Here is a 17,331-nt window from a genome sequence, read left to right as displayed (position 1 = left end):
GACAACTGATGACCATATTATTGGCCTATATGACCTTGGAAAGTTCGGAAGGAGGCAGCTAATTATAGTTACGTGGGCGAAGCGAATAGATAAGATAAAGTACGCCTTTGAATCGAATAGAATTTAGAGATGAGCTAAAACGATATTTTCAAGTATCTGTGACAACTGTGACTGTGACAATTAAATATCTGTGACTTTTATCGGTGATTTTGTCACACCTATATTTTATATCGATACGTAGCATGAATTACACCGATATTTTGTCACATCCATAAAAATTAGCAGGAAATATTCAACAGCAGTGAAATATGAATATGATTTCTCTATACACACCAATCATCAGTAATTTATATGGGAAAATCCAACAAAGAAATTATGTACATGTACCATTAAGAAATAAATATTTATCTAACTGAACAGTAACATGTCAAAAGTTAACCTAATGTACCAGGAGGTTATATTATAGTTATTGAACCAGTTGATCATTTTAAATGTAGTTGAGTATGGAGAAATTGAGGTTATATGATTATCCTAATCGTTTTAAAAATTGATTCTTTTTATTGTATATAACATAATGGATAAATTATTTTAAGTCGTGCATTAACATTATAATATTGAGTCATAGAATAAAAATTAATTAAACATAAGTATTCGGAAAAACATTGGCAAATAATTACAAAACAAAACAGTTGTTCAGACAGGATTTTACACAAGATTAAGTAAGTTACTGGTAACCAATGGTGTTATTATTTAAATCGTGTAATAACTACATCATTTATAATAAGATGGAGAAACTACCGCCAGATTGCTGTTATTGTATCATGCGCACGCGCAAACCTACGACGTAGAGGTGAAAATATCAGTCACAGAGTACTGAATACGGAGCGGATTTCGATAGCGATATTTTGTCACAGATATTTCGCGTCATCAGTCACAGGATTATCTGTGACAAAAAAAAAAATACCTGTGACAAAATATCGGTTTGTGAAATATCGGCCATTTCTAATAGAATTCAGAGTCTCGGCCAGACAAAGCCAATGTAACCAGAATATGTAGACATGTTATATGTTTTTATAGTTGTCACGTGGGCGAAGCGAAGAGATAAGATAAAGTACGCCTTGTATTGAATAGAATACAATACAGTCTCTCGGCGCAAAGCCAATGTACCTATATAGAATATAGAATATGTAGACCATGTTATAAAGTTATCGGTCGGCTAAATTATGATTCGTTATCTCTTCTGTTTTTATATATTTGTCGTGAATATTATTTATATTATTAACTGAGTGTATAGCATAATTTATCCGTTAATTGATATTTTACTAATGATAAATCTAAAGAACAGTGGGAAATAAGGAACTAAACACTGAAAAATTAATAAAATAAGAGAATTTGACGTTCATAATTATAATGTTGTCGGAGTTTTGTTATACTTTACTTTGAATTATTTTAACTTGCATCACAAAAACGTATGAAAATTAATGTTAACATTACCTATTTAGTTATGATGGTAGTATATTGGAAAATTTGTGCATATAGCCTGATTACAATACATAAGTAATCCTATCCTAACCTAAGCAATAGTACTCTTGTTTATTTCATACATGTTCGTATAAATTATATAAAAACAAGAATAATCTAACTACTGAAGCTTTCCTGGCGGCGTGATAATTCGAAATTTTCTCGGGCTTCCAGCCAGGTCATAAGTTGGTGATCCACCGACGTTTCGAGGATGTTCATCTTCCTCATCTTCAGCCCGAGAAAATTTCGAATTATTAAGAATAATCTAGTTTGCAGCCTGTGATGTCTCGTTTACAGTATTATATAATATAGGTACATATTGCGATATTTATTAGGTACCGTACTTTAACAATATATAGTTAATAATATTATAAAATATACAGGCCTAATCCATTACCAAGAAATACCCCTTCCCTCACATTTTCAATACTGTTTAACTCAAAAGGCCTTCAAACCTTAAAAACTATTAGAAACTGGATTAAAATAGTCATGTTGATATAGACCTACAACATTACGTTTTTTTCGTCACTACCCCTGATCCCTTTCTAACAGTTTCAGGTTTTATAATTTGTAACAATACTAACAATACTGATGGGTCATTCCATAGTGACACACATAACACTTTCGAAGTAACTATGATATTCGCAGGATATTTAATTAAATACTTAGCAGTTCATGAAAGAGACATCACTGTCTTTTAACGTAAGCATTCCAAAATATAAACAGAAAATCTTAATGAGAAGGAATAATTAATAATGTAAAAAATATGAAATATTATATGGTGTGACATATGAACACTTTCTTGCCACTTAATTTATTACCAAAATGGAAAATGTTCTCATTATTGTGCCGAATGACATAAATAGTTATTTTCCAAAGAATTAAGACACTTGTGTAGTACATGTAACTGCTGACGTACTTTAATAAAAATAACAGTGCCATTAACAAATCAAATATTACGAATTATATTGTGACACACGAACATTTCTGCCAAGTTGATTACTATTTTTTTCAGATGCATATCGAGCTTTATACACTGTGCCTACAGTTCCTATTATATAAAGCAACACTTTTTTTTTATGTTTAATATTGGTCGACCAGCAAACTTGCTATACAGACCACTGTTAAATGATGGAATATCACATGCAGAATATCATGATTAGGTTGGCTCTAAAGGCTCCTCTAAAACACTTGATTACACTAAGATATACATTCAGATTTAAAATGCCCTTGATTATTTACAACCATATGTGGTGATATCTCCTGTGTAATGTCATGTGATGAATACACCAATATAGGCTATCTACTTTTCCTCTCATTTGTAGTACTTTCCTTTCTTGAACATCATGGAAACTTGAAATTTTTCGCCACTTCCTCTGCTTATCTGAGTCTTTTTTTAAATTGATTATTTATTTAACGATGTTGTATTAACTACTAGGTTATTTAGCCTCGATGGGATTGGTGATAGTGAAATGATATTTGGCGAGATGAGGTCGAGGATTCGCCATAGATTATATGACATTCATTCATTCATTTATTTTATTCCATAGATCTTACATGAGCAATGAAGCTTTAAGATGTGGAACATGTCAACATTTTACAATATTACAATTACAATTTTTACAAATTTTTATAGTTTTACAATTTAGTAATTTTCTACAATTTTTACAATGTTGTACAATTTTTTTTACATTTTTTTTTACATTTTGGCGAGATGTAGTGAGATGAAATGAGGTCCGAGGATTCGCCAAAATATTACCCGGCATTTGCCTTTTCGGTGGGGGAAACCTCGGAAAAACCCAACCAGGTAATCAAATCAAAGGTGTTGATGCCAAGGACTCGCCATAGACCATCCGGCTTCAGTCCCATGGCTGTGGAAAACCTCGCAAGAAACCAAAGTCCAAAGGGGCATCCAACCCAAGCCCGAACGCAGCTCCGGATCAGCAGCCCAGCGAGTCTGCCGACTGAGCTACATCGATGGCTCTACTAAAAGTATACAATACATAGCCAATCAGATTATTAAATTTACAAACGCAAACGATCATTCATAAGTTGAGCTATATTATAATACAAAACAATTTAATTAAATTTAAGGCATAAACAATTCAACCAGTTGTGATATACAGAAATTGATCATACATATCATGCAAACTACTTCAAATTACAAACACAAACAATTTATCAGTAGAGCTATATAGATTACTATTCAATTTAAAGCATATACAATTCATAGGCCAAAACTATACGAATATATACAATACAAAGTAGCATACTTTCATTAAGCTATACAAATTTGTGCAATTAATATCAAGTAGATTAATTCAATTTATAATCATAAACAATTCATCAGTTGAGCTATGCATATTACCATTCAATTTACAGTAGGTCTATATACAATTCATCAGTAGAGCTACACAGACTAGTAATCATTTTAAGAACATATACAATTCATCAGCCAAACTATACAAACATATACAATCAAATTAGTTCAATTTATAAACTTATTTTCGTTAAGCTATACAATTCATATGAAGTAGATCAATTCAATTTATAAGCTTAAACAATTCATCAGTTGACCTATACAGTATACTATTCAATTTACAGTACATACAATTCATCAAAAAATACAATACATAGTAAACATATTAAGTCAATATAAAAACATATTTTAGTTGAGCTATATAAAATTGTACATGTCATTTAAGTAGAGTAATTCAATTCACAAGCATAAACAATTCATCAATTGTGTAGAAGGTATGAGTATGTAGAAATTTGGTTAATTCTTTTCTGAACCTTTTCTCGTTGTTCTTCAAATCTTTAAGATAATTAGGCAGTGCATTGAAGACTGTTATACATGAATAGCGAACTCCTTTTTTTAAAACAGCTTAGACTAACAGAGGGTAGATGAAGATCTGATTTATGTCTTGTATTAAAATGATGAATGTCTTGATTAGTACTGAATTTATCTTGGTTCTTAATATACAGCATCATTAGGGAAAGAATGTATTCACAAGGTAAAGTCAAGATTTCTAAGTTTCGGAAAATATTTTTACATGAGGTCCTTTTATGCACACCGGTCATTATTCTTATAGCTTTCTTTTGTAAAACAAAAACGTGTTTAGCTTCAGACGAGTTACCCCAGAATATTAATCCATATTTCATTACAGAGTGAAAATATGCAAAGTATGACATTTTAAGTAAGTTTATATCACCAATAGTAGATAAGGATCTTAATGCATAACAGGCAGAGCTTAATTTACGAGTAATACATTCTATATGCGTTTTCCAGTTCAAATGATTATCCAATTCTAAACCAAGAAACTTTGTGCTTATAGATTCTTTGAGATGAGTTCCATTTAATCGAATACTGTAGGAAACCTGAGCACTATTGTGAGTACTAAATTTGACTGCACTGGTTTTATCAACATTAAGTGCTAGTTTATTTGCATGGAACCATTCATTCATTAGATTCAGCACTGTATTAGAAGTGTTTATAAAATGATCGTATTGTTTGCTTGAAATAATTACACTTGTATCATCTGCAAATAAAATTACATGGGATGAATTGTTTATGGTCAAGGTTAAATCATTAATATAAACTAGAAACAACAATGGACCTAAAATTGACCCCTGCGGAACACCATGTTTAATATTTCTAAATTCTGAATAAGTAACTTCATGACTATTTGGTACATTTATTTCTACTTTTTGTTTTCTATTTGATAAGTACGATGTAAACCAACCCAACATCTCATCTTTAATACCATAAAACTTCAATTTTTTTACTAATATGCTATGGTCTACACAATCAAATGCTTTAGCCAAGTCACAAAAAATCCCACCTACATGTAGTTTCGAATTCAATGAATTTAGTATTTCATCCATCAAACTAAAAGCAGCATTCTCTGTCGATTTTTGTTTTCTAAATCCAAACTGTTCTAAAACTAATATATTGTTGGACTCCAGGTAATGATATAATCTATTATACATAACTTTCTCAAACACTTTTGAAAATGTTGTTAATAATGATATGGGTCTGTAATTAGCAATAGTACATTTATCTCCCTTTTTGTATATTGGTTTTACTATTGAATATTTGAGTCTTTCTGGAAAAATACCACATTGCATTGACAAATTGCATAGATAGCTTAACGGATGGGATAATATTTCAGAACAAGCTTTCAGAACTTTACTTGGAATTTCATCATATCCAGAGGAATATTTTGTTTTTAGTTGTTTTATCACATGCATGATTTCTGCTGCGGTAGTGGGAATAAATTTGAGACCTAAAAACTCAGTGTTAAATGCATCAGTTAGGTAACCAAGTGCAGCATCTTCTGCACAATCTTGAATGTTTAAGTTCTGAATAATATTTATATAGAAGTCGTTAAAATGATTTGCAATTGATTTTGGGTTATCTATTTTACTATCATTGATTTTAATGCAAGTAATATTTTCACTCTTTGAATATCGATTAGTTTCATTTTTAATAATATCCCAAATAGTTTTAATCTTATTATCTGAATTTTGTATTTTTTCATTCAGATACATTTTCTTTGCATCTTTTATAACTTTTGTCAAAGTTTTACAGTAATTCTTGTAGTAATTAAGAACATGAGGATCATCACTATTCCTACTCATTAAATATAGATTCCTTTTCCTAGCACATGATATTTTAATTCCCTGAGTTATCCACATGTTTTTACTTTTACATTTTTTCACCACCTTGACTGGAAAACATTCATTGAAATAATTCGTAAATGCAGTGAAAAATGCATTAAATTTAGTATTAATATCAATGGTATCGGTACTATATACATTTTCCCAAGATTCATTTTGTAGACATGTATTTAAATGATGAAGATATTCAGCATTTATAATCCTTTTTTTTTTATTTTTAGATTAACACTTTGGAATTTTTCACTCATATTGAAAACACTTAGAATTTGTGCATCGTGATCAGACAGGCCATTGACTAATGGTACTGTTGAATAGGAATTCAATCTACTTTTATCTATAAATATATTATCAATGGCAGTACTACTTCCAGCTTGTGTTCTGGTTGGAAAACTTACTGTGTGACTAAGATTATAAGTTTCAAGAAGTGAGTTTAATTTTCTTTTACGTGAGCTTTCTGATAGATAATCTATGTTTATGTCACCACAGATTACAAATTCGGTATGTGGTTTATAAAGTCTTTTCAATAATGAATCTAAGTTAGTTGTAAATTTCTTATAATCTCCCATTGGCGCCCTATAAACACATAAGATAATTAAATTTGATATCTCATAACCAATTTGTATTCCACAGATTTCAATATCTTGTTCAAGGCAAAAATCAGATATATCAATTTTACTAAATAATAGATCCTCTCTGATAAAAATACAGGCACCCCCTTTTTGGAAGACATCTCTACAGAAATGAGAACCTAATACATATCCATGTAAAGACAGTTGTAGTATTTCCTGTTGCTTCATATGATGTTCAGTTATACATAATATCTGAGGTTTATGCTTTTGAGTTGCTAAAGAAGTGATCAATTCATCAGTTTTTTGTTTTAATCCCCTAATATTTTGATGAAAAATAGTGAAGTTACTGTGTTCATTACTAGAAACATCAGAGCATTTACAATTTAGTTGAACTTGTTTCAAACACCTTACTGGTGGGAGGTTTAACCTAAAAAAGGAGAAGCCCTAGCATTAACTAACACAGGAATATTACATCTCTGCTTTTTAACATGGCTGCCTCTGATGCTATTAGCAATAAGAACCGAAAGGTGCTCCTTGCCTCTACCATTCAGATGCAGGCCATGTGACGTATATTCATACCTTCTTATAGGGCTTACATCTATCAAACCAATGTGTGATGCCCCAGGTCCCATCAGAGCCCGCTCAAGCCGCATATTCACGCTCCGCACCCTCCTGTGAAGATACGGCTTGTCGTACCTGCTGAAAAGACTGAGAAATCCCACATTGGTATGGCTGCTCATCTCAATTATGTTGTTGACATCTTTCTCAATAGAATAGTTACAATCGTTATCAATACTATTACCTGGCCCACCCACTATAACTACATGATCCCTCTTAGAAAAATCTGAACTCAATTTCATCATATCCTCAACAACATTCTTGAGAGGAGCATTGGGCTTATATACACTAGATACTTCAAACTCATCGCCCAGTTTCGACTTCAAAAGTGAGGAAATACCTCTTGCATGGCTGCTTCCTAAAATCAATACTTTACTCCTACAATCATTAACCTTATCTATTTTCTGACTTACCTTTACTAGTGTCGATACTGGGTCTGAGTTCTCCTGATCAACATTCATTGCTTGAAGAGCACTGAATTTGTTGGTCAGTTTGATTGATGCAGCATCATCCGCAGAGAAACGTCTACTCCTAGATTTGGAATTCTTCGGTTTCATCCAAGTGTGAGATCTCCCTTTATTCGAAACACTAATGCTATCCTTCAAAGCTCTCAATTTATTAATTTCACACTTTGCCTCATCTAATTCCAATTCTAGGGCTCTGATTCTCTCCAGTTGATCGCGCATCTTTCTATCATATATACAATCACTACATTCCCAACTACCTTTGTCAACAAAATTATCAGGATCTATATCTATACATTTCCAATGAAAACAGAAATTACAATTATTACATACCAATCCTTTCACTACAATCCTTCTACAACTACGACAGTTTCCAGACAGAGCAGCCATAGCACACATTATGTATATACTGTACCTTATTTACAAATTCAATTTCACTCACTTTTCAATTTAATGTACTTACGTATATTAGTTTTAGGTTATTTCTACCCTTTAGTATCACCACACTATAATATTTCAATAGGCCAACACTACACTTTATCACTTCACTATACCACACTTTTCGACGTTGAAACTACACGACACGTCACTGCACTTATATTTCGGTCTAGATGAAACTTCACTATTTATGTTTTAAATTATTTCTAGTTTGAAGTATCACCACACTACAATATTTCAATGGACCAACACTACACTTTATCACTTCACTATACCGGTACAACACTTGTCGACGTTAATCTACACGATACGTCACTTCACTGCACTTATATTTCAGTCTTGATGCAACTTCACTATTTATGTTATTCGCCTTACAATTGGGGAAAACCTCGGAAAAACCTCAACCAGGTAACTTGCCCCAATCAGGATTTGAACCCGGGTCCACTCATTTCACAGTCAGATTTGCCTACCATTACTCCACAGCAGTGGACCGAACATGGGTTATGTACATTAATTGTTTTGACCTTCGGTTAGCTTTCTTAAGAATACGCATGAAGAAATGTCGTGCTTTCCAGGCTATCCTTGTAATATTAGTGACTTATTTCAACCAGTTTCTTACTAAAATATATACAATACCTAAGTGTTTAATTGTGGCACTGGTGATCCATTTAATTGGTATGTGAGTCGAATTTATTTTTGTGATTTTTTACAGAAGGATACATATTGATTTACTTTTGCTCACATTGATTTTAATTTTATTTGTTGTAGTCCAGTTTTCAATAATGTCAAGCTAATTTTGCAAGGCGGTGATATAAGATTTATCGCTAATTTTTTTCTATATATTATACAGTCATCCACGAATAACCTTGCCTGAGAAGTGGCATTTCTATTTATATCCTACAATAATTTTCAGTAAATATTTTGCACCGAGAAGCTATTATACGCTTAATTTTATTTCTGAGACCAGTGAAATATATGCCAGTTTTATTAGAAAGGTGCATGTGTAATTATCCAATAGCATGATGTTTTCTTCAACAAAAACTAAAGGGCATGAAAGAAAAGAAGAAAACATTAATGCTGTGGTTCTTAGAGTTCCATTAGAGTTACACGTTCATTGTCCACTGAAAGTTGTATTTCTCTATTGTAGTGTAAAAGAGAAACTCTCATAAATTATGTCAGAAACAAAGAAAGGCACCACCCAAATATGTGGGATAATTAATTTAATAATTTTATTACCGGGACTTGAAAAAAAGCAATCATATGTAATGGGTGGGAAAAAAAAATACTTTTTAATCGCGATTCTATGGTTCGACAATGCTGACTAGAGTTTTGCCTGACAGGTGAGCTACCATAAATTCCTTGAAGTCCTAGTTATTACTGAAGACAAATGTGTGTCTATCGTCAAGAGTCCACTTTATTTATACTTGTTAAGACATCATTCATAGACTAGTTACCACTTTCAGTTTTGATACTACGTACATTGAAATTAATCTATTATTATTCGTCCTATTTATACAATTTATATTGCATGATTCGTTCTACTTTCATAACACATCTCATCAACAATAATCGATAAAGAGTTGAATTAGCTTCCATGCTGCGTTGTATTTATTTTGTCATGTTCCTATAGCAGGAATATTGAATAGGAATTCCCTAAAACAGATTTATATTCACTCCTATGCCTTTATATATAATACCAGTACATATACTGTATTTCTTAAGGTTTGGTTACTTTATAAACAGTATGTTAGTGCAAGAACTCTTTTTTTTTTCATATTTAATAATTCTGGTATGTGTCAATAATTATGCTTGAGACTTCTGTCTCTCTGAATTACTCTTTTTAAGACTAACTGGAAACATATTCCAAATTTATATTTTAAAAAAGTATTAAAAATATCCTCACAATTTAGAGCATAACAATTTCCGAAATAATCATCCTACATTAAATTATTAAGATAAAAATGATTCATTCTATCGCTTATAACAATACCTTTATGGTCCTAATAAATTAAGAAATAATTTACATCCAACAGATTTATTTTAAAATTACCTGTAGTTATTATTTTGAATTTTATTGTACCTTAATAAATTGAATTAATTTATAATAAAATTTCATCAAATTTCAAACGAAGTAATTCCATCTTTCCAACAGGGGGACAATAAATACTTAAATCAATTAATGCTAAACTCGATTAACTTATTGATACAACTTAATTTCATATTCTACACCACTGGTACAATAAAAAAGTGTTCTATTGTTCATACTGATTCAAGATCAATAGTTTCTTAGTGTTTGTCCATTCCACTTTTTTTTATTGTACTTCTCATTTCTATTTCTCGCATTTTGAGTAGGTACTTCACATGTAGTATATGTTTTACTTTAATACATATATGACCATGAAGATATTTGGATATGTCTTACAAAATTCTTGCTGAAGACCATTGTGGTAACATTCTGCCGCATCTGTAGTTTGTACATTTCGAAATTTTCGTGCTTCAGCCCTCAATTCAGGTGGGGGGAGGGCAGGTTGATGTGCCAATGTAGTTTTCCAGAATATAATAATATTCAAAACATTCTCTAATAGGAGGGGCCTCTGATATTAGCTCTGCAAAAAATCTGATACTTCTGATGCTGGTAAATAAGAAATAACGAAATATTAAAATTTTTAAGCACTTTCGAATTTCAGATGTTTCGTGTCGCAGCTGCTGGTTTGATATACTGTTTGTTTCCTTTAATTTTCCAGAGCAAAATCTGTCCTAAGTGAAATTTACACTCTGTAATCTTAACACTGAGAACATTTATTTTGGTAGCATTGTGTGATGCTATTTCATAATATAACAAGAGCTTTGAAATGATTAACTGCTAACTACTTACCTGGGTGAAGATAGCACTGAAGTGGTTCCTGTGATTTCTGAAGTGAAAACCGTTCAATTTATAAGGAATTTTTTTTTGTGGAGATGCAGTTGATTGTATATGCAAGGTGTAAAAGTGCCTAAACTAATCAACCCCAGTGCTGTCATGGAGACCACACAGGGCCATACATCTTATGGAACCTACAATCTTTTTTAATTAATCATATGGGGAAATGAAAATTTTGTCTATATGGAGCCATACTGCATATGGGTGCCTAAGTTTTGTACGTGGAGATCTGTACAGATCTTAGATCATCTCTTGCTGTTCCTTATGTACCGGTATTTTGTTTGATGTTCATAAACAAAAATTATCCACCTCTTCAGCACTGGAATCCAGAATTATATAAAATAATGGCTGGAAAACAAGAAGTGCTCCAAATATACACTCCAAGATTTATCGAGAGAAGTGTGCATCTACGGTGGTGCTACATGGTGTATTCTTTAAATCAAACTTGTAAATTAAATTGTAAAGCAAAACAATTTCTTTACTTCTTTTTTAATATAAAAAAAATATAATTAAATGACAATTGGAGAGATAGAGAGAGGAGAGTAAAATATATTTCAAAGGGTGGGGTGTATGGCCAAGAAAAAAATTACCTGGACAGCACTGACCAAACGTAACCTGTTACAGACTCTTGTATGCAAGGTGAATAACCCGAGTATGAAGGAAACTACCTCAGCGCTAGTTTAACTCTTATAGATGAACTATATAAAGAACTTCTAGTGTCAGTATTGTCTCAAAGGTCTCTGTGTAACAAACTATTCATTTAGAAATGTCCATCTGCAATTATGTTAACTGCAGAAGAAGAAGAAATATTGTCGTAATATGAAGTTACTCAGATTTCCAATTAAGGACAAGGAAAGGCTACAGAAATTATTTTTGAGATCATCCTTATAAATTGAACGATTTTCACTTCAGAAATCACCGTAACTACCTCAGCACTAGTTTCATTAATTTAAGGACCCGTCTAAAGAAAATTTGATTAAAGTGAGAAAGAAATTCGTAGGGAGGCGGTCAGAAGGGATTGAGGTTGTCTATAAGTAGTCGTTACAAACAACTGTTATAGGCTATTTCATTTGACTAACGATGATTTGTAGAGAGCAAAATACCTACAGTAGGGTAAAGAATCTAAATCAGTACGTTTATGAGAACGGAAATAAAAGTATCAGGAAAATAACAGAATTACCGTACCGTATATTGCAATTAACTCTGCATTGGCAGAGAAACCACACATGGTATCGTAAATCTGCTGAAAATTAGAAAATTGTATAAAAAATGCATTCAGAGCGAATTTTGCAGCCTGATAATATCTCGCCCACGTTATGGACATAATTCAATACCGTAATACTGATATGAAACGAATACTATACTGTTTTCGCTGTAAGAAAAATCCTAATGTAAACACAAGCACGTGGCTGTCACACCCGACGAGAGGCACGGGTCAGAATCATCAAGCACTCTTACCAATAGCAGGTTGTGAGATTGTAAACTGCGCATCCTACGAATGCGCGGCTATCTCATTCACTGCCAGTGTCATAGAGATGGCCGATATTTCACAAACCGATATTTTGTCACAGGTTTTTTTTTTTGTCACAGATAAACCTGTGACTGATGACGCGAAATATCTGTGACAAAATATCGCTATCGAAATCTGCTCCGTATTCAGTACTCTGTGACTTGCAACGTCTGCGACTGATATTTTCTCCTCTACGTCGTGGGTTTGCGCATGCGCATGATACAATAACAGCAATCGGACGACAATAACAACAATCGGGCGGTGGTATTTGATTATTTTTTCGTGATATTTTGTTCAATATTATTATTTTCAAAGTGATGATGTGTTGCAAAGTTATTAGCGGCATTATAATAATATAATCATGCATCTGACATTTTGTTTTCATATTAAGTCTGAATATATGTTTTATAAATATTTTATATAGTCCCCCGAGATCTTCACATTTTCATATTACTGTGAATATATATGAATGTATAAGTATTTTCCACTCAATTTTTACGCAGTAACAATATTTTTTTTTAGTTATACTATTAATTACAAACAGAATAGTTACAAGAGCCTACATTATTTTAATAACTTTACATGTACTTCTCTCATTTATGTATGATCCAGTTTTAATGTATAGCTCTAACACGAACAGTGCAGGGTAGTATTAATTAAAATAATTAAACTTAAAATAAAATTATTTGTAATAAGTTCATTACCGGTATGTTATTTATGGTTATTAACTCTTAGGAAATCGCACAGTGCTTTCTAACATTGGTACTCGTGTGGGGTGTTATTTCACCCAATTAATAAGCCTAATCAATGTTCTAAACTTGATATTTAGTGATATTTATCTAGATATTGTTAAAATCATCAACTGGCAAGTAATTTTCAACTTTTAAATATAATAATATGGGGTAGTTAGCAAAAATTGTCAATTTTATAAATTCCAAAAAGATCTGACATCTAGCAGACACTGCTCCAACAAATCGTTCTCATTGCCCTTGCACACTTTTAAAATAGACCTACACTTACACATAAATGGGATAATTAATTACATTTGAAAATAAGGGGTATCAAACGTAAATCATGTTAGTTCACTCCTTGTCACTGAACGTTATGCTCTTCCGAACTTTCGAAGCATTTCTCACAAGCCGACAACAGCACCTATAGAATTAAAACCGAACGAGATAAAACTTATTTGGCTAAACTAACCTTCAGGTAGTTTCCTTCGTATTCCCCTTATATACTTTGCATATACGAATCTGTGACAGGTTAGGTTTGGTTAGTTTAGGCTTTGTTATGCCTTGGATATACGACCAACTGCATCTCCACAAACAATCAAATTCAACGATTTTCACTTCCGAAATCACCGAAACTACCTCAGCGCTAGTTTAACCTAAGGAACTGTCTCTGCACAAAAAAAATTCCTTATAAATGCAATGATTTTCACATCCGAAATTGCCGAAACTACTTCAGCGCTAGTTTCACCATCTTATTATAAATGATATAGTGATTACACGATTTAAATAATAATAATAATAATAATAATAATAATAATAATAATAATAATAATAATAATAATAATAATAATAATAATACCATTGGTTACCAATACTTTATCTTGTGTAAAATCCTGTCTGAACAACTGTCTTGTTCTGTAATTATTTTCTATTGTTTTTCCGAATACTTATGTTTCGTTAATTTTTATTCTGACTCAATATTATAATGTTAATGCATGACTTAAAATAATTTATCGATTATATTATATACAATAAAAAGGATCAATTTTTAAAACGATTAGGATAATCACATAACCTCAATTTCTCCGTACCCAACTACATTAAAAATTATCAACTGATTCCATATCTACAATCAACTACGATATAACCTCTTGGTATATAAGGTTAACTTTTTACATGTTACTGTTCAGTTAGATTAGTATTTATTTGTTAATGGTACGTGTACATAATTTATTTGTTGGATTTTCCCATATAAACCACTGAAGTGTGGCGTGTATAGAGAAATCGTATTCACATTGCACTGCTCTTCAATATTTCCTGTTAATTTTTATCGGTGTGACAAAATATCGGTATAATTCATGCATATTGTGCTTACTTAGCGATATAAAATATCGGTGTGACAAAATCACAGATAAAAGTCACAGATATTTAATTGTCACAGTCACAGTTGTCACAGATACTTGAAAATATCGTTTAAGCTCAACTCTAGCCAGTGATATCCTTACCGGTATCAGGACGAATAGAAGAAATAGTGTACGCACTCCAACGAGTTAGAAAGGGAAATTGCGCCGCCATGTTTGAAGAAAATTGAACGACCGTCGGTAATGAACTTATGCGCCCAAAACAAAGTGGGCGTGGTGATAACTGACATTAGAATCGTCAGCTGTCTTAATTTCGTTTGCATAAATCAGTTAAACTGAAGTGGAAAAACCTATCATTTCGTAAAATACGTGCTAGGAACTTAATCTAAACTTATGTACGCTAAATTTAAAACACTTGAGCTATTCCTAGAAGGAATGCTTAAAAGAATAACCTAAGCAAAATTGTCATGTAGTATGACAAGAAGTCCTAGCAAATATACTGAAGAAAATGTTAATATTCCTAGGTTCTTTTAAATGCAATCTGCAAGATTGCCTATAAAATGAACGAGTATGATTCGGATGATTTTATTAAATTGTTTTCCCAGTCTCTACACGTTGCAAAACTATTTACTGTACCATAAGATATAGAATGAAAGTAGGCCCTATCTGTAGTAAACAACCTTAACCTCCAAGCTTGTAACGTGGGTGAAACATGACAAAACACGCTTTCAGGTTTTTTGTTACAGTAAAGTATAATTATTATCGAAATGTGAACGTGAGGCCAACAGCCGGCTGGTCTGTCTGAGCCTTTCAAGGGCTGTGGCACCACAGATAATTATTAGTGTATAATTGAGCACCCACGTACAATAATGGGGTAAGTAGTTACGAAATATATTCATACTTACCCCATTATTGTACGTGGGTGCTCAATTATGTTCTTTCATGTCATTCCAGTCACAATACGACCTACCCCAGAGTTTGCGTTATTTTGGATGCGAGTGTCGAAATACAGTTTTAATATTTGATTGCTAATACTAGGTTAAAAACGGAATTGTAGCGGTTTTATCCGTATTTAGTTTAACTTTATTATTTATTTGATTAATCGTTTGTCTTCGAAATAGGCCTACTTCTTATAAGCTACAGCTCATCGTCTTCTTGTATAAGTAGTAAGGACAGAAGGAGCAGAAATAAAGAATGCCGGTGTCGAAATACAGTTTTAATATTGTATTGCTATTTCTTTTTCACTGGGTCTGAAACGGAATTGTATTGGTTTTATCCTATTTAGTGTAAGTACATTACCAGTGAACCATTTATTTTGTTTATGCCGGGCGTTGTTACATATTTATGCATGAAAAAAAAATGCTGCTAATTAACAAAACTATGGACTTAACTTCATAAAATTTACATTAAATATGATATATCAGTTGTCTTTTTCCTTTTGACATTCCAGTTATATGCAGCACACACAACAGGCATGTTTTTTCTTCGTTTTTTTGTACTTCTTACCTCCGTTATACAACATTGTAAGCAGACGAATTTTTACAAAGGTGGGCGCTTAGCTCAGATCTGCCGTGTTTCGCGGTGGCACCGCAAAGAGCGCTGTACAGGACAACATGGCCACTTGGTCTTCTCTTTCTAACTCGTTGACGCACTCCTATGCTTTATCATTGTCGGTGGCGGACCTGACAACTAGTGGCGCTTCGATCGCTAGGAGCCATCTGTTGTCTGAAGTGAGACACCGAAAACATATTTCTCGCGCGTTTAATGGTGAAAGTTTCTAAGGGTTGTTAATATGATTCGTTGTTGAGAGTTATGTAGATGTCTTCAATTTGTTGTGCTCTGAATTAACTAGTGACAAAAGAATATTGTATGGTGGTTTACAAAACAATTACAAAAGTTCCGTACTGTTTTGTTCCGAGTTGTAGCTCGGAATACAGTAGAAATAGTGTAACAAGCCATTTCTTTTCATCTTCCAAAGAAAAAATAAATGAGTTTGGGAAATTTTTTTTTTTTACTTTTTTTTTATTTTTATTAAAACAGATACAGAACAAAGGCTTCATAAAATTATTTTAGAGGTAACTTAACCCCAGATATAGATGTCATTCTGCAAAACAGTTCTACAAAAGGCATTATGGTAACAAGCATTCTGAAAATTAAATTTTTTCTCTTATATACCTTGTAAAAAATTCTCAACACACCATTGAAAAGTGAATCCCGAGACAACAGTAAATCAATGTTCTCTCTTCAAACTCAATTTTACATATCTAATCGTCTTAGAAAGATCAGAAATTTGACACTAAACATAATATCAATAATATCATATCTTTCTTACAACATTATCTCAAACATTATGTAAACTGAAACATTATGTGAAACTTAATTCCTACAAGTTCATAATTACTTTTTTACATTCTACAACTGTGTTGCAAGAGCATACTACATTGCTATCCTAGATGCCCAACGCAATCTGATAGTATAATTATTTTGAAACTTATCGTCAATAACCTCAGTTAACTTCATGG

General features: G+C 32.3%; 1 long non-coding RNA gene across 1 annotated transcript; it reads right to left on the bottom strand.

Annotated features, from left to right (window-relative positions):
• Positions 1-3,194: 3,194 nt before the first annotated feature.
• LOC138700138 (uncharacterized) lies at positions 3,195-13,141 on the bottom strand. Its single transcript, XR_011332251.1, has 2 exons — positions 10,713-13,141; positions 3,195-3,507 (listed from the first exon to the last, which is right to left on the bottom strand). It is a non-coding gene; the product is annotated as an uncharacterized lncRNA (long non-coding RNA).
• Positions 13,142-17,331: the final 4,190 nt, after the last annotated feature.

Source organism: Periplaneta americana, chromosome 5 (assembly GCF_040183065.1).
Source record: "Periplaneta americana isolate PAMFEO1 chromosome 5, P.americana_PAMFEO1_priV1, whole genome shotgun sequence".
NCBI classification, from domain to species: Eukaryota; Metazoa; Arthropoda; class Insecta; order Blattodea; family Blattidae; genus Periplaneta; species Periplaneta americana.
Note: the sequence above shows the minus strand (reverse complement) of the source record. Positions and strands in the feature narration are given on the sequence as shown.